The 22,058-nt window shown below is 48.9% G+C and overlaps 1 long non-coding RNA gene across 1 annotated transcript; it reads left to right on the forward strand.

Annotated features, from left to right (window-relative positions):
* Window positions 1–4,408: 4,408 nt before the first annotated feature.
* LOC132009932 (uncharacterized) lies at window positions 4,409–8,211 on the forward strand. Its single transcript, XR_009402097.1, has 3 exons — window positions 4,409–5,188; window positions 6,987–7,101; window positions 8,093–8,211. It is a non-coding gene; the product is annotated as an uncharacterized LOC132009932 (long non-coding RNA).
* The last annotated feature ends 13,847 nt before the right edge of the window (window positions 8,212–22,058 follow it).

Here is a 22,058-nt window from a genome sequence, read left to right on the forward strand (position 1 = left end):
TCCACTTTGTGCAGCTCACACCACAGGCAGCTTCCTGGTGACTGCTAAATGAAGAGAGACTGTCGGGTGTACAAGCATTGTAAAACTGAGCTAGAAAGCCAACATTAATGATCCTTTTCTTTGCAATTTATTAGATGGTAGCGAGTCTGTTTTCTCAATGGTATTTTAGAAATAATTAAATGCATTTGAAATCTTTGATCAGAAGCAAAAAGGTGTGGAGAGGCAGCCTTGGAATATGATGGACACCATTATATCAGTCAGGTATAGTTGCGGACTTTGGATGTACTGTCCAGATGCCCTTTGGGGAACGAAGGACTTATTCCTTCAGATGCACAGAGCACTGTCAGTAGCTTTCCCAGGAAAGGGCTTTCACTCAAGAAAGCTGCCTTGCCCAAGGTCATAGCCCTTCCTGGAGCAACTGACCAAAACATCTGGTCAACCCAGAGGTATTTAAAACTCCTTGGCCCAACTTGGGACAGCTCCAAAACTGAGCCTTCATTGGAACTGCACCACAACTCAGCTCAGCTTCCCCCTCTGCTGAGTTCAGCTCGCTTTCCATCCTGTCCACAGGCGTTGGTCCCCAGGACACTCCATAACAAACCTCCTACACACAATTCTGAGTCTGCTTCCTGGAGAACTTGGCGTGAGACACTACTACCACATACCCTACGCAACAAACCCTCCAACTCAGTGGCTTAGAGCAAGCATTTTCCTCCTGCTTATAGGCCAGTGGGTCAGCAGGGGCAGCTCTGCTTCAAGAGCTGGCCATTTGGCCTTGGCTTTGGGTTCTGAGTTGGTTCAGGCCTGCTCTGTGTGTCCCTCACTTGTTCTTCTCAGGATTATGCATTCTTTCTGGCCCAGATCACAGGAATGCAGAAATACAGGATGCTTCCTAAGACCTTGACTCCAAACTGGCTCTGTCCCTTTGCCCGCATGGCCATGGTCAAGTGTAACATCAATGGAGCAGGGGAATCAGCTCTGCCCACAGTAGCCCCCTGTGAGGTCAGGCAGCACAGGAAGGCAGGCAAGGACCAAAAACAGGACTTCCATCTCCCCCGTCATTATTCTTTCTTTCATCTGCTCATGTGTTACTTGTGGAGCAGAAACCAGGCCCCAGGTGCCAGGTTTGGCTGGAGGTGCTAAGGCAGGAAGGATGGACAGGACAGTCTCCCTGCTCTCCGGATACTCAACAATCTGGTGAGGGAGCCAATGAGCAGTGCATTACAGGACTCAAACCTGCATTTTCAGCAGGTTTGTAGAGAACTTTGTGGGGAAGGGCCCTCTTCCAGATCACATTAGAGACCATGTCAGAACCCCACCCATATTGCCTCAGGTCCCTCTTTTCTCACCCCTGAAAGGCAACATCTTCCTCTTTGTCTGGGGGCTGCTGGAATCCACTGGCCTGTCTGGGGGTTGCTGGCATCCACTGGCCTGTGCCCCTGGCAAGATGGAATTCACACCCCTCTAGGGGTGCCCGCTGGATCATCTGTGCAGTGTTAGAAATGCTCCAGCTCTCTCACTCATGGTTAAGACACTCTGGGTGTGACCTACACTGTCCCTGAGGTTCCCTGTGGGATGGGGCCAAATGGGAGCCTCTAGGGGACTTTGCCACCCCCTAGCATGGCCTCCTTCCTCCTTAGTCCCACTTCCACACTCCGGGTTTTTCTTTTTAATAAACTGCTTTCCCGTGAATGCTTGTCATGGGGTAGGTAAACAAAGTGCACCCACTCACTTCCTTATCTGCTGGTTAGGCAAGGAGGGGAAGGCATTTGCTAGAGGTCGCATAGGGCAGAGGAAGCCCGGCACTCAGGCTGCAGAATCTCACCTCCTGCTGCTCCAACAGCTGGACTCCAATGGGAGTCCCCACTCCTACTGTCTTGGCAGTCCACTGGAATCACTGAGGCAGGAGTCAGAGTTTGAACTTGAAGCAAATCAAGCAAATCACCTAGAACAGCCCTCACCTGGACTCCTGATGCTCTGATAAGCTTTCATCTTGTTAAAATGTCGGGCAGCCATTCAACTAACAGACATTTATAGAGCATCTGTTTGTGCCAGATAGTGTTCTGGGTGCTGGAGAATCAAGGAGAACACAACAACCCACATATCCACCTCTCACAAAGGAAAGAAAGAAACCAGAACACCAGTGAGCGAGAAATGCTAAGAAGAGAAGACACCAGGGACCAGGGGTTCAAGAGTGATGGAAGCTGCCATGTTGTAAAGGGGGTCAGAAAGGGGGCTCATGAGAAGGGGCTCCAACAGCATGAGACCCCTGAGGGTGGTTTCTCTGGGTCCTCTCTCCCATGTCAGGAAAATGTGGCGGAATCAACAAGGCAATTGGGCAGATGGCGGGCACTCAGCGGACTGGTGGCCCTTCTCTGGGTCCACAGCAGGGGCTGCACTGATGAGAAGCCCAGTGGCTCCTGCTCTGAGCAGGCAAGGGGATGGTTGGAAGCAAGGGGCTGTGGCTTCCCACAGAGCATGTGGAGCTGGACCCCTTGGAATGGCCTTCTAGCCGCCCAAAGATGGCATCCGAGTTGTCCTCAACTCCTCAGAGAAGCCATTATCTTAAAAAGGAGAACTGGAGTTCCAGGCTAGGTATTCTCCCCCTGACTTCAGTTAGCATCCTGACCTCCAATGTCATATTTAGGGTGGGAATTTCCTGAAAAGGCAACTATCTGAGAACCTTCTGGAATTCAGCTTATGCCTGCCAGATTTGCAGTCAGGCAGACATTGTCTCGACCCCATGTGGTGTGCTCTCGGGGGCCTCACAGACCTTCTCTGAGCTCAGACCTGAAAGATGAGTGCCCCAGGCAGAGTGAAGAGCCAGCACAAAGCCTCTAGGGCAGAAATGAGCTTGTGTTCAGGGAACATTGATGAAAAGGGGTAATAAAAGGCTATTCCCTCCTACAGCTGCTCTTAGGGTCAGTGTAAACAGCTTCACCCCCCACTCTCCCTGAGCTACCCATGACTCGCAAATAGGGCTTGTCGATTTGGAGGAAAAGGAAGTAATGCTACCTTGAGCAAGATCAGTGCCTCTGGGGGGGGGGGCAGTTGCCCCTCCTAAGCAAGGGCCCCCCAACCTTCCCTATTCCCTACACTGCTTTAATCCCCACTGAAATTGGCCTGGTGTATGTAGGGGGAACTTTAAAAAATACTTATTATTATTTTTTAAGATTTTATTTATTTATTTATTTGCCAGAGAGAGAGAGAGAGAGAGAGAGATCATGCACAAGCAGGGGAAGTGGGAGGCAGAGGTGGAAAGCAGGTTCCACATTGATCAGGGAGCCCAATGCATGGCTCGATCCCAGGACCCTGGTACCATGACCTGAGCCGAAGGCAGACGCTTAACCCACTGAGACACCCAGGTGCCCCTAAAAATACTTAGTTTTAAGTTTTGCTCTGACAATAGCAGAGAAAATAAGTTGAGCCTATTTTCCAGAGGTAACCTTCCTAATTCTTGGGAAGAATTTAATTCCTATCTTTTTAATCATAATAATTATTTTCATATAGTTGAGAAATCATCATATATAATTTTTTTTCTCCTCCTACCAATTTGTTTGTTTCCTGGCCTGCCACTCCCTGTAAAAGGCACAACATATGGTGCAGGAATTTTCCTCCACTCAGGGTTTGGAAATCATTCAAAATGATTCTTTGGCCACAGTTGGCTGAAATGTGTGCTTTATTTTATGAAACCTGCTACTTAGAGTCAAGGGCCATAAAACTGAACATAGTCCAGGGAACAGACTGACTCCTGCAACAACCAATCTCTCTTTTCACAAGGGAACACTACAACCCAAACACATGCCCATCGAATCCAAAATGCCCATGGTAATTAGCCTCAGTCCTTCTCCCCTCTTTTTGCTTATTTGCCTATTTCCTGTTTTCTACAGCGAACAGGTAATACTTGTATAATAAAAAATTTTTAAAAACTCTGTAAACCAAAAATAAAAAGAACAAATAGAAGGCAAAGCATGTTATGTGTGGCGTGACCTGCTGTGTTGCAGAACAAGGACTTGGTCCAGTGAGCAAGCAAGCTGGGAAACACTGAGTTAAAGTTCACTGATCTTCGTCCCTTCAGGACTGCTCAGAGCCTTTGACACTGAGGAGTATCATGATCTTAAGAGCACGTGATAGCTAGCAATGTTATTAACCCTGTTCAATCTCTGAACCCCTCTTGGGAGCAGTATCTCTGCTCACCGGTTATCTGTGGGACACACTTCAGAAAACCCTATTCTGAAGCACAAGCTGAGTGCAGAATCAGAGAAATGCTCGAGAGTTATTCAGCCACATTCTAACGTGTTGGGCATAAGTTTAGTGGGGGAAATTTGGGACCCTGACAGCGCTCAGACCAGGAACTCTGCTGGGGTCTCCCTGGTAATTAAGAAGTGTGGCTGCTTATGGGATTTATTATCAATGAAGAGATCTGGAAAATAGACATTCCTGGACATTTGCTTTGTAGGATTACTGAGCTTTTGGTTAATAAACAGAAGGCACATGCATTCCAGGGGCATAAAATATGCATGCAAATGAAACACCCCAAAGGAAAATACAAGGAATAACGGGAATATGTGCAACGGACAGGTCAATGGTACCCATACCCCATTGGCCTCAACATAGCAAGGGCTGGACCTCCATCTGCTTAGATCTGCATCTCGTCCTGAGGAGCTCCCAGGGCCACTGGAGCCTGCGATGGCAAGCAGGCCAGGGATGTATAAGAATTGATGCGGCGCAGCGTGCAAGCCAGGAGAGACTCCCCTGCCTCTCGGGCGGAATGGCCGCTGTGCGGAGTCCACACTGGCTGCCAGCTCCCCAGTGGCTGGATTTCCAGTTGCCCATAGCGACCTCCAGTTCGATACCACACCCGTCATTAGCTGCATTCCCGTCCCTGCCTCTCCTGCTCTAGGAAGACAAGCCTAAGTCCTGCAAGAATTTCCTTCCCGGCGAGATGATTACAAAGGAAACCCGTTTTCCTGCGTTTCCGATATTCTTCAAGGAAGGTTTGCCTCCTCGGGCCGGCTGAGGACAGTTCCACCTTACTTCCGACAGGGGGCAGCATTTAGTTTTCTATCCGAGCGAGGTCTATTCCGGGGCTTGCAAACGACTCCAGCTCAAAATAAAGAAAAACAAATTGAAATGAGGATTTTAATCACTGTGAAGGGGAATGAAAGGCTGTGTCAGCGTTTCCATGGTAAGAGCCGCCTTTCTGGGATTTATCATCCCAGCTGTAAAAATCCGCTTTATGCTAGGATTAGGCAAGAGCAAGCCTTCAGTCACTTAAAACCTATATATTATTAAAGATTCTACTTTCAATCAAGTCGGAAACGTGACTCTGTAAAAATGGCACGAAATGCTCCTCTGCCCTTTGCGGCTGCCAACTGTGCCCGCTGCGTCCTTCCTGCCAAATCCGCTCAGCACGGGGTCCTGGCAGCCGCAATGGCGCAGCCCCTGGACCCTGCCAGGAGCCCTTTGCATTCTGGAAATGGTCACACAGAGGAGAAAGCCTTGACTTTGTGGAGACAAAGTGGTGGTATTGGTGAGGTTCCGGGTGTGGGGTGTAGGGGGGCTGTTCTCTGAGCACTGGTAGGCTTGCCCCCCTCCCGCACCCCAGGTCCCAGGGTCAGCCAGGGGAAGGACGGGAGGTGTCCAACCACACAGCACCCGGGCTCCTGGGCTCTTGAGGCTGAGGCCCCCATGACATCATAGTGGAAGAGTCTCAGACTGAGTTAACCTTGGACTCATTCTGATTTTAGCTTGCGGTGTGAGCGCTGGTGATAGGACGAGAGCACAGAGCAGCTAGATCACATTATCGGCCCAAAGAGGAGGCAGTTTGTGTAAAACTGGGCCCAGTCTGAACCTTTGTTGCATCACATCAGCCACCTCTGCTTGATCTCAAATAAGAACGAATTTACTGAAACTTTAGTGTGTCCTTTATTTGAAACAGGGGTGGGGACTTGGGGGGTGGTGAGCAGAGGGCTCTTCATCATGAAAGAGAAAAAATAAGAGCAGAACAGTTACTTTTTATGATCTGAAATGATCTTTTTTAATCTTTATTTTTTTTATTAACATATAATGTATTATTAGCCCCAGGGGTACGGGTCTGGGAATCACCAGGTTTCCACACTTCACAGCACTCACCATAGCACATACCCTCCTGGATGTCCATAACCCAGCCACCCTCTCCCTACCCCTTCCCCCCACCCCTTCCCCGCAGCAACCCTCAGTAAGTCTTGTGACATTAAGAGTCTCTTATGGTTTGTCTCCCTCCTGATCCCATTTTGTTTCATGAAATGATTTTTTTTATTAAGATTTTATTTTTCATTTACCAGAGAGAGAGAGAATACAATCAAGGGGAGCAGCAGGCAGAGGGAGGTGAGCAGTGAGCCCCACGCTGGACTCCATCCCAGGACCCTGGGATCATGACCTGGGCTGAAAGCACAGAGTTAACTGACTGAGCCACCCAGGTGCCCCTGAAATGAATTCTTTGTGCCAGCTGGTGTTTAACATGTTTGAAGCATTAGCAATTTAATCCCCCCCCCTCCTGGCAGAGAAAGTGGTAGGTACTGTTATTTCAATTTTAAAAATGAACAAATGGTGTTCAGAGGTTGGGAAACTCACCGCTCATAGAGTCCCAGGGTGAGTAGGTGGCAGAGCGGGTATTTGAAGTTCGGTCAGTAAGCTCGGGGTATTGCACTGGAGAGAGGTCCTAAGCCCCCTCCCTTGAAACAGGACAGAAGCAAGACACTGAGATCCCACGGCTCGTCTCCTTGGCCCTTCTCCTTACCCTTCCCTGGGTGGCCTGGCCCAGAGCTTGTTAGGCCCCAGCCCAGCAGATTTCCTGACGATGGCTGTAGAGGGCAGGGCTGGGGGCAATGGCAAAACTAACTCTAAAGGCACAGATTTGTTTTCAACACTAACATCTCTTAAATGCTTTCTGTCCCCCAGGCACAGTCGGGGGTGCTGTATGTAATATGTTGTCTCATTCACAGGTGCTCCCAGCAGCCGCCTGAGAAAGCTACTGGTATTGCCCCCATTGTATAGGTGAAGAAACTGAGGAAGAGAGAAACCGAATCCTGTGCAAGGTCACATGCAAGCCAGTAGAAGGTGGGGAGGGGATTCTGACCCAGGCAGCTTGATTCCCAAACCAGGCACTGCTGCAGGGGTTGGGGGAGGGGAATGTCCCTAGGCTCAGAGTGTTCAGGCAAAGCCTGCATGTTCTCTGGAATCCTCCATGCATTTCTTGTTTCTGCACATAACAGGTATTTGACTTGGAATCAGAAAGAGACTAGACTATTTCTCCCAAAGAAGTGCATGTACTGGGGATTCAGATCTAAGAAGAGGGGGTGGGGTCTGGTAGGGGGGTTGCATGTGGAGCCCAAGAACCCCAGCCCTGAGAGCAGAAGGAGAACAGAGAGAAGGGGCGCCCTCTGCCACCGGGGAGGGCCCCAGGAGAGATGCTGGGACTGAGCCAGGAGTCCCTATAGCATTTAAGAATCACTCCTCCTTCCGTTTCCCAGCCAATCCCACCAGATAAGTGGAAAATTCAAGATCTGCTGGGGTATGAGACCAGCATCACGTCCCCAGGGCTGCTCTTGCTTTGGCTGCTCCAGTTATCTCTCCCTGCTTCCCCACCTCCAGTCCAGCTCTAAATAGGACTTTCTGCCCTTGAGCACAGACTGAGGGGCTTGAGAGCCCTCTGGGAACTTTATCTTATACTCTTTCAAGAGCTTCTTCGGTCGTTAAACCTCCACCAAGCAGAAACTTGGGAAGTTGCCTGGCTTTTTGATTCCAGCTTCCCCCTTCCGCACTGTGTGACCTGAGCCAGTACCCAGTCTTTCTGCGGCTTGGTCTCTTATCTCACAGCAAGTGGATGGGGGAAGATTTAGCCACCTTTGTTGTCTTCCTGGCACCGAGGGAGGGCTCCCAGATGGCGCTCCATGTGTTGGCTGCCCGCAGCCTTCAGGGAGCAGAGAGAAAGGCCAATTGTGTGGAGGGAGGAGCTAAAGGGATGGGGAGGCAAAGAGCCCCTCAGTGAATGACCTCTTCCTTCATCTTCATCTGTTTTCCCTGTCCTTCTTGCCCTGTGTTTGTTCAGCTTCTGGAAAGCATTTTCTACTGGCCCTCTCTGGTTGCACCCAGCCCCTCTGAGGCCAGAAAGAGGAAGAGAGAGACTCTCTCTCGTAAAGACTATTCTTACTGTGTGAAGAAGGCCCACTCCTGGTCAAGTTCATGCCCAGCACTCTGGGTTTTTGTTTTTGTTTTTGTTTTTAATTTGCGTACTGCTTACTGGATGAAAACAAAAATAAAATGCTTCAGGTCTTGTGGTTGCCCTACCATTTTCCTGTTATTTCTTCACATGAGATCCCCCCCCCCCCCCCACCCGCCGTCCGCCGCTTGGCTTCAGCTCAGTCAGCTTTAGGAAACTTTCACGGTGCCGTTCCTGGCCCACCACTTCCTGGGTTCTGCAAGTGCAAACTTCTTTCTCTCTTTGTCATTGAGCTTGTATATTTGTAAATATTCTTATCCTCTATGCTTCCTGACACCTATCCCTGAGGACACTGACTTCAGAGGTTCTAACAAGAGCTACCTCCAGCCCTTCCTGTGGGCTGGGCATGAGCACCAGGCTCCTGGCATCCTGGGCCTGGACCAGCATGTGGCCGTAGTGAGAGCCCAGCCTGCATTGCTGGGGCAGGTTTGCCGACAGTTTCTGATTAATAAGTTGTCAAAATGAAAAAGGAGTCATCAGACCCAATATCCCAGCTGAGGAAGAAATTCAACTTCTGGAAGTTGGCCCAGAATAAAGACCAGGTATTTTCTTCCACAGGAATTCACACTTGACCGAGTTCAGAAGGAGGAATTGTCTTGTAGAGGCTCAGTCTGGATCTGGAGACAGGGCCTCAGGACCCGTCATTAGAATGAAAACAACCCACGTATGCACAGGGATTTTTCACTGGGGCATCTCTAAGAGCTTTACAAATAACAGCAAATCTTCACAGAAGAGAGGCGGGCAGATAGGAAGGGATAGGAAAGAGGCTTCTCTCTTTGAAGATGGAGGTACCAAGCCAAGAAATGATTTATCTGAGAGTGTGAAATGCCAATGACCAAGAAAGGGAATGCTTTTCCAAGCACCTGATTGAACGCACAACTATTTGATGCCTACCAATTACTTATTTGAAATAATGCTGACTAACAGCATCTATCAAGCACCTTTTATAGGCTGGGCCCTGGGGACGGTAGTTTGCATAATTCATCCTCATCGTATTCTTAAATGTTAGTACCATTACTGTGCCCGTTTTACCAAGGAGATTCAGAGAGTTTCCCTGACTCACTTAGGTTACATGACTGGCAAGGGAAGGAGCTAAGACCATAACCAAGCTCCCTCTCTGCCAGAGCCAGTCCCTTCCTCTGTCCTACTTCTCATTCTAGTATGCTGTTGTCAATATGTTAACAACCTCAAAAATGTCCCTGCTCTTTGATCCAACAATCCCATGTCTGGTAAACTGTTCATATGCAATAATTCTGAATGTGGGATAAGTGTCCTACAGTTCAGGATGCTAAGGACACACTACTGTGTACCCTTCTTCTCCCCTAAATCCCACCGAAATTATAGAATAAATACAGAAATAAAAGTAAAGTCCTAGTGGTTGCGGAGGGTCAGAAGGAGTGGGGACATTGTTCAGAAGAAAGAGGAATTTTCTGGAAAATATAAGATTGATGATGAGTTGAAGGGGAAGCTGTAATGCTTCAGAGCTGAATGTACAACATCACAGGTGACTTCTCCCTGGAGAGTTTCAGAAGGAGGGCAACAAACACTGGGTGCACGAGTGAGCAGGCAATGGATGGGAGGGTGGTTGAGCTAGCTCCTTCCCACTGTCCACCATCTGTTCCCCTGCACACACACAGTCACCTGAGGCCAGCTCTTGTTTCCCAGACTGCACTCCTGGCCAGCCAAATGGGATTCTCGTGGGGGTAAAGAAGTGCCCTTCAGCCACCACCCAGATGGTCTGCCCAGATGTTCATCTACAAGTATCAACAGACAGCCAAGAATTGCCAGACATTTCCAAAAAGCCAGAATCTGAAAGAAGTGCAAAAATAGAACTGACTCCAAGAAAACAGAATTAATACCTAAAACAGAAGAAAGCTTTAACCAAAATGAATATCCTTGAAAGAGATAAGTGACTATCCTATCCATTTAAAAAAATAAAATAAAGCCTCTATAAAAATATACCAATTTCTTGGAAATTAAAGCCATGATTGCCAAAATTTTAAAAACACAATACACAGGCTAAATAGACAAATGAAAACCAAAGTGGTAAATTGGGAGTTCAAGCTAAGGGATTTTCCAAAAATGTGTCAGAAAAAAAAAAAAAAAAGAGGTGCCATCATTTACTAAGTTATGGGGTATGAAGTATAGAATTAGACATTGATACATCTTTCTTATGGGAGTTCCAGAGGAAACTCAGAGAACACAGAGAATGGATAGAAGGAAATAAAAAAAGATACAGTAGAAAAAAATGTCCCAGTGCTGAAGAAACACTTTAGGTAGAAAAGGACCCAGAGAGAACTGAGCAAGAATAAAGCAAGTTTCTAAAACTCGATTTTCAAAAAAAGGCAATGAATGTCCTAGAAAATGGATTCAGAGCATAGATAATTCACAGAAGATACATATCATCAGGGAAATATAAGTACTTTATACCCATGAAACTGACATACATGAAAGGCCACAATATCCTGTGTTGATGATATGATAAATCAGCAATTTCACAAATGTCATTTATTATAGCCTGCCAGAGGGCATCTTGGCAGAAGCTGTGAAAACCTTAAATGTAATTCAACACTTACATTTCTAGGAATCCATTCTTTAAAAAAAAAAAAAAAAAAAAACCTTCATTTATTTATTTTAGAGAGACAGAGAGAACATGTGTGAGTAGGAAGAGAGGGAGAGGGAGAGGGAATCTAAAGCTGACTCTGTGCTGAGCATGGAGCCCAACACAGGGCTTGATCTCATGACCCTGGGATCATGACCTGAGCTGAAATCAAGAGTGGGATGCTTAACTGACTGAGCCACTCAGGCACCCCTTTAGGAATCCATTTGGTAGAAATTTTCACCCATATCCACCAAGACTATAGATAAAGATGTTCATTGGGACATTGTTTGTAACTGTGACAATTGGAAATCATGTAAGTGTTGATTAACAGAAACATAAATTACAGTGTGTGAGTGTGTACATTATGCATGTGTTCACTCATGGAGTTCCATGCAGCCACCTGAGAGGATGAGGAGGTAGATATTTGCGCTCTGATAGAAGATGATTTCCCAGTGAAAAACTATCAGCATTGAGATTATGGGGCTACTTTCTTCTTGCCAGGGTTTCTTCAGCTCAGAGAAGAAGCTTCCCTTGACTATTCCTTGATTATTTCGTTTCTTCCTCATCAGATAAATGCTCAAACTTTGAGGACTGTCTCTCTTAATTTTGCCCTCATATCTGCCACATCTTTGCTTATTTCTGTGCCCTTTTTAATAGAAACCTCAACCAGATTTTACAAGAAGTAACTTGTTCTTCAGTTGTTCCATTCTCAACTACTGAGTTTAAAATAATTTTTAATTTTTAATAGTCAAACTTTTATTTCCACTTTGTTTCAATTTTCATATCGACCTGGTCTTCAATTGCTGCAATGTTCTCTTCAATTCTTCCAGGGATAGTAATTGCATTTGCAATTAATATTAATATTAATATTAATAAAGTCTCCTTACATTTGCTTTGTTTACTTTGTTTCCTGGGAAGTTGGGTCCAACTACCTGTAGGGCCAGAAGCCTATCTTTTGTGATGCTGGCTCTTAAATACTTTGCTTTCCTGCTTCTGCCTGCCCTCACATCAGCAAGCAATATAAATTTTGATGATCCAAGAGTTGTCTAGGGGGTGGGGATTTGGATTCTCTGCACACTTCTGTATAAGTTGATAGCCATTTGGAGGATGATTTGAAAATACCTTTAAAATCTAAATGTGTATGACTATTTTTTTTTTTTTAAGTAGGCTCCATGCCCAGCATGGAGACCAACATGTGGTTTAAACTCATAACCCTGAAATCAATACCTGAGCTGAGATCAAGAGTTGGGCACTTAACCAACTAAGTCACGATGAGACTCCCCTAAATGTATAATCTTTGATTTAATCATTCCTCTTTCAGTTTTGGAACTCTAGAGAAATACCCATGTGCATAGAGATGTTTACTGCAACTTTGTTTGCAGATGTGAAAATAAAATAACCAAAGAAATCTACACACAAAATCGGTGTTTCCACAGGTACTTACATGTGTGAATAAATGCATAAAAAACAGTGAAGGTCAAGGACCAAACTGATACTAGCTCTTATCCCTGTGTAGCTACTGAGATTGAGTGAGATTGGGGTTTATTGTTTACCTATTATAAGAACATATTAACAAACAAATGGCCGAGATAGCTCTGAACAGGCTCCCAGGACAGGCACCAGCTCCAGGTTCTTGCCTAGAAGACAAGTCCCCAGGGTCTGGCTTGAGTTCAGTGTAGGGGGGGAAGGTGTGGTGTCCTCACAGAGGATGTGATCACAGAGGACATAGGCATGGAGCAGGAGCTCTTTCCCAAAACCCCATTTTTACCAGCGACATTTTAACTTATTTATGGGGATACCTGAGAAATAGTTCCCACAATTCTCATCTCTCATGATAATCTGTAGAACAGGGACTCCATAGTCAACTAGCTAGGGCAATGTTCTATGCTGTTCTTGATTTGGAACCCTCCAGGGAGTTTCATGGGTGAAATCTGAAACCAGTCACATATGGAGGGCAGGGAGACATAAAGAAGGAGGCCAGCCACCCCAGGTTGGGAGGTGGCAGTTTTAATAAGCAAAGGGAATTTACATATGAGGCTAGTCTTGGGGGGGGCAGCAAGATCAGTGGATCCCCACATTCACCCACCACCTTTTCTATAGTAATAGCAATTGACATCTTGGAAACCCACTTTCATTAATAATGTATGCCTCTTCCCATTCCCTCCTGGTGCCCCCCATATCCCCACAGTAATGTACAAGAATGGGGCGAGTTCAGGATGTGGGACAAGGTGTTGGGGCTCTTAGGTCCTGGTCCTTTCTCCAGACCTCTGGACCAGTGTTTAAATTTCCTGAAGAATCTGTGCCACTGGGAGGTTAGATTCAAACTCTGGCCACTGGGGCACCCAAAGGAATGCAGCTGGCATCCTGGGGCAGATACTCACACTCTCCACAGCTGCTGGCAGCAGCGGGTGAGGGGAGTCCTAGGCTGGGTGCCTTCCTGGGCAGGAGACAAAGACACAGGAGAGTGTGAGATTCCTTTCCAGAAACACCCGAGTGAGCTGCAAAGAGAGACATGGAGTTCTTCACGGCAAGAAGAGCAACTTCAGTGAAATATGGGCTGTTCCCATTAATGAGAATCCACTGTACCCACTAAGTGGTGTAATTCTAGTTATTTTTTAAAAGGTGGTTGCAGGTCTTTCTGTATTTTAGGGCTCTTCTGCCCAACATGGTTGCTACTAGCCACATGTGGTTATCGAGCGTTTGAAAAGTGGTTAGTCTGAACTGAGATGTGCCATTCGTCCAAATACACACCAGATTTAATATATCTTGTCACGTACCAGAATTAAGCTATCTCATTAATAATTTTAAATTGGGTAAATTTTGAAATGATAACATTTTGGATAAATTAAGTTAAACAGAAAATATTAAAATTAATCCTACCTGTTTCTTTCTTTCTTTTTAACAGGATTTATTTATTTATTTAGAGTAGGAGAGGGGTGGGGTTGGTGGGGAGGGCAGAGGGTGAGGGAGAGAGAATCCCAAGCAGACTCCGCGCTAAGTGTGGAGCCCGAAGAAGGGCTCGATCTCATAACCCTGAGATCATGATCTGAGCCAAAATCGAGAGTCAGGTGCTTAACCGACTGAGCTGCCCAGGTACCCCTATATTAAGTGTAGCTACTGGAAATTCAGTGGAAGCCAACTAGAGAGAAACCTACCCTTTGGTTTGAGAAAACAGGTTTTTGGACCCAGACCTGGGGAAGATTCTGAGGCAGGTGGGAGGTCAACTGCTTTGTAAAAGAAAGTAGAAGAAAGGGAAAGGAACAGAATGGACCAGGACAGGTGAGTATGGCCCCGGGGCCAGGGCTCAGGGGAAGGGAAATGGAGGCAGGGTGGGAGGGAGGCCCAGGATTGCGGCTGGCTGTAGCTAGAGACCAGGGAGACAGATGGCTGAGAAAAGGCTCCCTGAGTCCCTGAGGCAGGGCCAGCAGTATGTTTTGCTCTGGGTGGGGTCTGTAGGTAAATTTAAATTTTTCCCGTTCTCTGCTGTAGGACTCCTCTGCTGTAGGACTCCCAAGGAGAGGCGGGGGGAAAGCTGTCCATGTGGGGTCAAAGCAGGGCCAGGTGAGGACAGTGATGCAGAAAGCCAAGGCCTGACAGCCAGAGGTGAGGAGGGAAGGTGAGAAACAAGGGTAGAGACTGACAGGTCAGACCACTATGAGGACAGCGTGATGCCCGGATGCCCGGAAATCCTTGCACGGGTCCACCAGAGCCTTGGGCTGCTAGCAGGGACACACAAGGCAGCTAAGAGTTTCATTTGGGTCTTGAAAGGAAGGATCACCCTAAGAGGCTGGCCAATGCCAGGATGTTGTACTATCCTCAGGCATGCTGGGCACTGGGGGTCCGGGAAGTCTGGCTGCAGTGCCGGCTGAAAGGTGAGGACATGCAACAAGCCAGGGTGAAAATCCAAGCTAGTGAATCATGGGGAAATGTCTCCGGGACACGCTGTCCGGTGATCAGAGCAGCATGGTGTGCTCACAGGTGGGAAACGCGTTCCCCACCTGCCCCTCTGGAGACACCCACTCCCTTTCAGCCTGCTCTGCACTTCAGGAGACTGGCAGGTGAAGTGGACACATGGTAGCCTCCTCGCCCTACATCTTTGGGCAGGGACTGGCCAGTGGGGGCCCTGCTGAAGGTCCAGAGGGTGGGAGGGAGTGAGGAGGAGGCACCGAGTTCCTGGTCCTTTCCTGCAGTCTAATGGGCAGCTGTCCCTCTACCTTGAGCCTCCTCCACAAGGTTCTCCCTTTCTCTCTCTGTCTCTTTCCGGCTTCCAGCATCTGCTCCTTCCCCTCATCCCTGCTGCTAGGGCTCCCCAGGGGCACCAGCCCTGGGCTATTGCACCGTCCTTGTGTTTCCAGTCTGCCATTTGCTTCCAACAGAGACCCTGGCAGATCTACAGGACATACCATATGCTAACTTTTGTGCACTTAAGGGAGGAGGCACAGTGAAAATACACATTGGAATTTGCATAAAAATACGAGATTTCACTTTCATGAGGGATCTTGAAAACCAAACACACAAACAGAAACAAAATCTTAAATACAGGAACAAATGCGTGGTTGCCGGAGGAGTGAGGGGGATGTGTGAGATAGACCAAGGGGATTAGGAAGTACACACTTGCAGTTATTTAACAAGAAAGAAACCGGTAAGAGTAGCTTATCCCGGGGGCACGGGGAGGAAACAGTGAGCTACCGCAGAGGGGCAGTCAGATTTCTCATCCTGTCTCATTACTATTATTTTGATTTTTGAACCATGTGAGTTCTTTAACCATCAGACAAAATTAACCTGGAAAGAATCTGCCCCACCTCAAGTCGGATTATAGAGGGGCGTCTGTTTAAGTCCATCTAGACCTTTCACTGAGGAAGCTCCAAATCCGGAGCAGGAAAAGCCAGGGCGCGGAGGAAGCGGTTTCTCTGAGTTGGTTCTGTGGAGCACCCCGCCTGCTGCGTTGCCGCCTCCTGTCTTGCTAGGTAGGGCTCCAGCCACAGCCACTTATTCAGGAGAGAGAGCAAAGCCAACTTACACAGGAAAGCCGATCTGGAAAACAAGGGAATCCTTGGAGAGACAGAGGCTGTGCTTCTCACTCCAACCTTAAGAAGTGCGGCACAATCTGTGGATTTTGCTACTGGAAACTTCCAGAAGGCATAGTAAGATCCATTCCTTTGGCCAACTTGCCATGTGAAATGGCCCAGGCACGTGCCCTGAGCTTGGAGATTCCTCTTCCTTACTAGATTCCCCCCACCCCTCCCCTCCTATTTTCGGTAAGTGTGTCCTCTGGGTCTCCCATGAGCTCAAGCCACACCTGGAGAGGCACCTCTGGCGACCTCAGCCCTCGGCCTCTCATAAAGGGAACTTTGACCTTTGCTATTTGTCAGCTTTGTGGAATAATCAGAGGAACCAACTTGGGAACAAAGCTCGCATTCACAAAGCTTAGCACTCATTCCCTTATTATAGTCCTCCGGGTCACCATTACGAGGCAGGGAGAGGCCAAGTGCTATTAAAGCCTTTAGCCAGAACAGAAGGGTAATGACCTGCTTTGTGTCATGCATGAGTCATGAGCAGAGTGGGGTCTCAACCCTGCCCTCTGGACCCTGGCGCAGCCCCCTGTCCTGGCCCTCAGCGGCGGGAGGAGAGAATGTGTGCATGTGCACACAGCTCTGGAGGGCGCTCTTTCCTCCTTTCCAGGCCTCCCCGCTTGCTGTGGGAAGGTGGACGGAAGATGCACAGATGGGCCCAGCAGTTACTTGAGCAGTGTGACCTTGAGTTCAAGGTCAAAGATCTTCCCCCTTCGACGCACAGCTGCTCCACTGGCTATCATTCCTCCCCCTTGGGGATGTTGGCGCCAACCATGGTGGCATTGCCCAAAGTGAGCCCCTGGTCCAAAACATATAGGAAACCTTAGACAAGTGACAGGGACAGTCCATGCTTCCCTGAAGCATCTTCCTCTGGCCCGTGGCAAAATACGACCTTGCTCTGGGAGTGTCCATCCAAGCTCGTTCATCAGTGGGGCCAAATCCGGGGCAGAGACTGGGACAGGTCAGTTCTGTCTGGGCAGGAGGGCGTGACAGGAGACCCTTTGAGGAGGTGGGGTCACCCTTCTCAGAGGCAGACCCAGGGCAGAAGGAAACCGTGTCTGAGGTGAAGGCTGTGGGGAGAGACAAAACGGAAGCAGGGTCTTCAGAAGAGTGTGGGAGAGGGCTAAGGTCCAACTGTCTCAGGCTTGCGGTTAGCTTTGGGTGAAAGGCATGTCCCCAGTCTCCTCCACGTGCTATTCCTTTCCCCAGTGCCAGGCTCCAGGCTCAATCATTTTCATGGACCCTCACAGTTTCCAGATGGAAACCTGACCCTCGGAGAGGTAAACTGCCCATGTTTGCACAGCCAGGAAATAGTCAAACTGGAATTTGAACCCCGGTCTGGCTGGAGCCAAAATGTTCCCACTCCCCAGAACACGCCCCCAAATTTGCCCCCAGATCTGAGAAAGCTGTGGGGAGGGAAAGAGGAGGGACAAAGGGGACAAGCTCAGAGGCGGAGAGGAAGCAGTGAGGGTGAAGTGGAGAGCAGGAAATCCTGCGGGCGTGCACAGAACACCGTCAGCACATGTACTGAGCTATTTCAACGTCAAGGCCAGGATGTTGCCTGAGAGAATGGCAAAGGAAAGAGGGTTTGCTTCTGCAGTTGGCCTTTAAAATACATTTTTTCTTCACCAGTGGGAGCCCTGGTAAACATCTGGATCTTCCTGAATTAAGCCTTTGACATTTAAGAAGATAATTTCAGGTAACAAAGCAAATAAGCTTCAGGCTTTGTAGCCAGAAGTCTCCTGACCTCTGAGATCCAGGTTGTCCCTGCTTATTTGGTACCTGCATTTAATGAACTTGCTGGAAGATGCTCCAGAGATGAGCTGGCCATCTGATGGAGCATGGCCAAACCAGGATACAAGAGGAAGGCAGGTCCAGCAGGAGCTGCTGATCATAAATCCAGCAGTGCCTACCGACAAGATACCTGGATGTTTGGCCTTGTCTGACCCTTCTGCATTCCCTGTGAGCTTCCTCCGCAAGGGGGTCATGGAAGGTCCTGGAGCTGTGTCCACTCTGGGGTGTAGGACTCCCATCCCTTCTCCAGAGTTCCATAGGAAAAGTTGCCATGCAAGTCAAGCTGGAAATGCCCACCAATCATCCCCAGCTCTGCCATTCCAGGTGACCTTGAGCAAGTTACTTCACTGTGTTTCTGTTTTCTCATCTGGAAAAGTTAAGCGTTATAATAACAAAACTTACCTCATGGGATCTTGATGGGAATACCATGTGGGGAGATACACAGGGCCTTTGGAACAGTCCTGGGGCACTGAGCGTCCTGGAAGCATGCTGGTATTACCTGTTCTGGCGAGCCTGTGGAGATCACATGGTGCAGGACGTGGGAGGACTTATTGCACACCTTCTGTGTGTCAGAGAGTTTCCACAGATGGTCTCCTTCAAAGCCTCCTGACAGTCCCTTGAGACAGAGGTTATCACCAAAGTTTACAGATAAGGACTCAGATAAATAACTTTGCCTAAAATCATGGAGTTTGGGGACTAGGAGTCAGGGTTGGAACACACATCAGTCTGGCTCCAAGCTGAAGTATGCCACACCTCCTCCCTGAAGCCCACCAGGCCTGAGTTCTCATTCCTGACTCTAGATTAGGGTACTTGAAACCCTAATCTATAATGAAACCACAGCCCCGGAGGCAGCAACTGGGAACCCGGGCGATAATCACTCAGCACCTCTGCCCATCATGGATAAGGCCTTTTTGGTTATTCCCAATTTCAATTGGAGGGCCCAGTGGGGAGTGGACAGGAAGAGATCCTGAGGGAACTGAAAAGTGAGAACAAACTAGAAGAGGAGTTGGGATTCTTGGGGCCACAAGGGAGCACATGCTTGCAGAGACATTTCCATAGGTCCTCCCTGGCTCTGGATCACCTCGTGTAGGAGGAGGCCCCACGCCCAGTGACGGGTGAGAGGCAAGCATGTGGGGAAGCTGGGGGGTGACGGAGCACCGAGCCGCAACGATCCTATAGCTGTGATCTCATTTAATCTCCACAGTAACCCTATAAGGTGATGATGGGTATGCACTGTATGGACCCGGCAACTCAAGCCCATTAAAGTCAAACAAGTTGCTCAAAGCCACATGACAGAAACAGTGATGCTGCTCATACAATAGATAATATGTAATGCATAGCTGTGGAGGCTATGGCTAGAGTTTAGGAACTCCCTACCTCCTGGGATAAGGAAATGGAGACAGAGTGGGATTCCTGGAGGACAAGGGCTTGACAGCACAGGAAGGAGGGAGACAGAGAGCTAAGGAAATGGAGGAAGGGCTGGAAGGCCCTTAGGGAATCTGGGAATTCAGAACCCCTCTTCAGCTGGGTCGGCCTGGGCAGCACGTGAGAGGCTGCTAGTGCCTAGAGCTGACTGAGGCCGAACTCACTGCCTCCTTGCAAAGCACCAGTACAGACCCATTTACCAGCTTCCAAATGGCTGCCTTTCTTCATCCTTCCCCTAGGGGCTCGGAGGTGGGAAAGCTCAGGAGGGAAACAGAAGTTGTGGAAAAGTCTCCCAGACACGGGAGAGGGAGAGGAGACTGCCTGGTGCAGAGTCGATGGGATCTGATCAGACCCAGCAGGGAACCTGCAAATGTTGGCCCACATGATGAGCGGGCCACAGGGACTGGGGTCATCCTCTACAAGCACCCATCTTGGGCCTCCTCTCTGGTGCCCAAAGCTAGGTCCCACCGTGCATTCCCTCATGGTTCTCATATTTCCCTCTAGCTCACATTTCTTGGAATAGACCACTTTGGCAGGGAACTTCCACTCCTTTCAGCTTCAGGGCCCTGTAGGTCCCAGTGGGACAGTGTTTCCCTCCTCTGTGCCTGGGTCATATTCTGAGGGAGTCCTTATGACTGGCTCAACTCTCATGACCTATACACCTCTTGGATCAGCCACCAAGGACCACTGAAGCTCCCCTGGCTCACCCCTCACCCGGTCAGTGTCTTCCCCAGGAATCATCCCGACCCACTGGCAGGCATCCTGCTGACGAGTCTGGTCGCACCACAGGAGCTGGGCAAGGCTCAGGCTGGGCACTCTCATTCACAGTCCAGGCAAATGGGGAGGCAGGTGGCTTCAATCACTTAGAATGTGGCTCAGGAATCCCTGCCAGGCCCGAGATAGCTCCTCAGGGGAGGACCCCCAGCCATGGAGACAGGATTTTTTTTTTTTTTAAAGATTTTATTTATTTATTTGAGAGAGAGAGAGGGAGCACAAGTAGGGTGAGGGGCAGAGGGAGAAGCAGACACCCCATCAAGTAGGGAGCGCCATGGAGGACGTGAAACTGGGACTCCGGGACCATGACTGGAGCCAAAGGCAGATGTTTAAACAACTGTGGCACCCAGGCACAAGACAGGACTTTTTTGGTCCTCACAGTTTTCCTGCTTGACCTTAGGTAGAGGTGATAAAAATGCCCTTAAGAAACTTTACATGAAACAAGTTGTATTCTAAGGCTTTAAAAAGAAAGGAAAAGGATAAAGAGGCCTGTGGGCCCCCAGAGTTCCCAATTTATAATAGCAATGCCATTTGTTTGCAGTAGGAAAAGTCAGTAACACAGGCCTCTTGAGCAGCTGGAAGTGTGGAATGCAAGCCACTCTGGCTGTGCAGACCTTGAGCTTTGTAGTATGTCGGGCGGTTTCAGCATCGCCTAACAATGGCTGCACAGCCCTCCAACCTCAAGCGAAGAGCAAAACCTGTGAAGGCTGGTCACCCCAACTTGCAGACTGGTCTCTGCAGCCCTGGGATGGGGCACCCAGTGGCTAGCTGTGGAAGCACCATGCACATGGTGTGTCCCTGCCTTCAGCTCTCCCTGAGAAGGAGCTGTCCCTACCCGGTTAACCACTGCCTCCCCAGCCCCATGTGGGGGCTGGGGACAGAACAGGTCCTTGGGAACACTTGCTAAGTCCATGGCAGCCCTGTCACCAACCCACAGCGCCTGGGTGCACATGTTGGGAAGGTCATCGAAAAGACATGAGTGCCGGACCCAGGCGACCAGAGGCTCCTCACCCCCAGCCCTGTCCTTGGGATGTGGGAATGCGGTTGGTCTTTCCCGCTCCCAGAGGCTACTCCAAGGATGAAGTCTGGAGTTGATGTGGCATTGAGAGCACCTGTGCAATATCCGTGTCTGACCCCACCTACGGCCTCTCTCCTTATAAACTTTTAAGATGTGGTGGGCGGGTGTGGGGACCCACTTGTCTTGCCTCCCCATAGGTAAATTCCCTTTGCTATTAAACTGCCATCTACCCACCTGGAGGGGCCAGCCTCTTTCTTCCATTCCCTCCACGCTCAGGGGCCAGCTCAGATTTCACCAAGAAAGTTCCTGGGAGGGTTGTGAACCGATAGCACATCCCAGGTACACCCTTGCAGACTGTGTGACCTTCACCTCTCTGTGCTTCAGTTTCCTCATGGGGTTAATAATAGCTCGTGGCCCATAGGGTAGCTGTGATGCAGAAGAGACTGTCTCCTCTGTCTTTTTTCTGTTCTATCACGTGTCTCTGTGGTCTGAGCCTGGTCCACCCCTCCTGTGGGAGCGAGTGTCTGTGTTCTCCCCATCTTCACCCCTGAGCTGAATTCGTTGTCCCTGCCTGCCACCACCTTAGCCAAGCCAGGAGAGAGTCCCTGGCTGGCCATCCTCCTACGCAGGATCCAGACTTGGACGCTGCTCCACCCTCATTCAATGCGCAACATGAGACAAGCTGTGTGACCTCTCCGTGCCTCAGGTTCCCCCTCTGTACAATGGAGGCGAAGCACCGCTTCAGGAGGGGTGTAGTGAGGCTTAGTGTAAGGCATCCAGTAAGTGTGACATAACTGTCTGCTAGTTTTATTAATAGCGTTAGTACTGTCATGGGAGTTATCTTAGATCTCCAGCGCCCAGCTGCTTCCCTTCATTGCTGCCTGCATGTTGGCCAGAGCCTAGCACATAATTATCCATCAAATTTACCAGACATTTGCTGAGTGCTGACCAAGTGCTATGCCCTGGGGACATTAGGATATGTGGTACGTGAGGGATGTCTGTCCAGTGGTTCTTTTGTCCATTTCTTTGGGATTTGTCTGGCTTCCTGATTGTCTACACTTGCTATTATTGATCTACCAGTAACTGGGCACTGGCCATGTCATTCATATA

The sequence above is a fragment of the Mustela nigripes genome, chromosome 2 (genome assembly GCF_022355385.1).
Source record: "Mustela nigripes isolate SB6536 chromosome 2, MUSNIG.SB6536, whole genome shotgun sequence".
NCBI lineage: Eukaryota > Metazoa > Chordata > Mammalia > Carnivora > Mustelidae > Mustela > Mustela nigripes.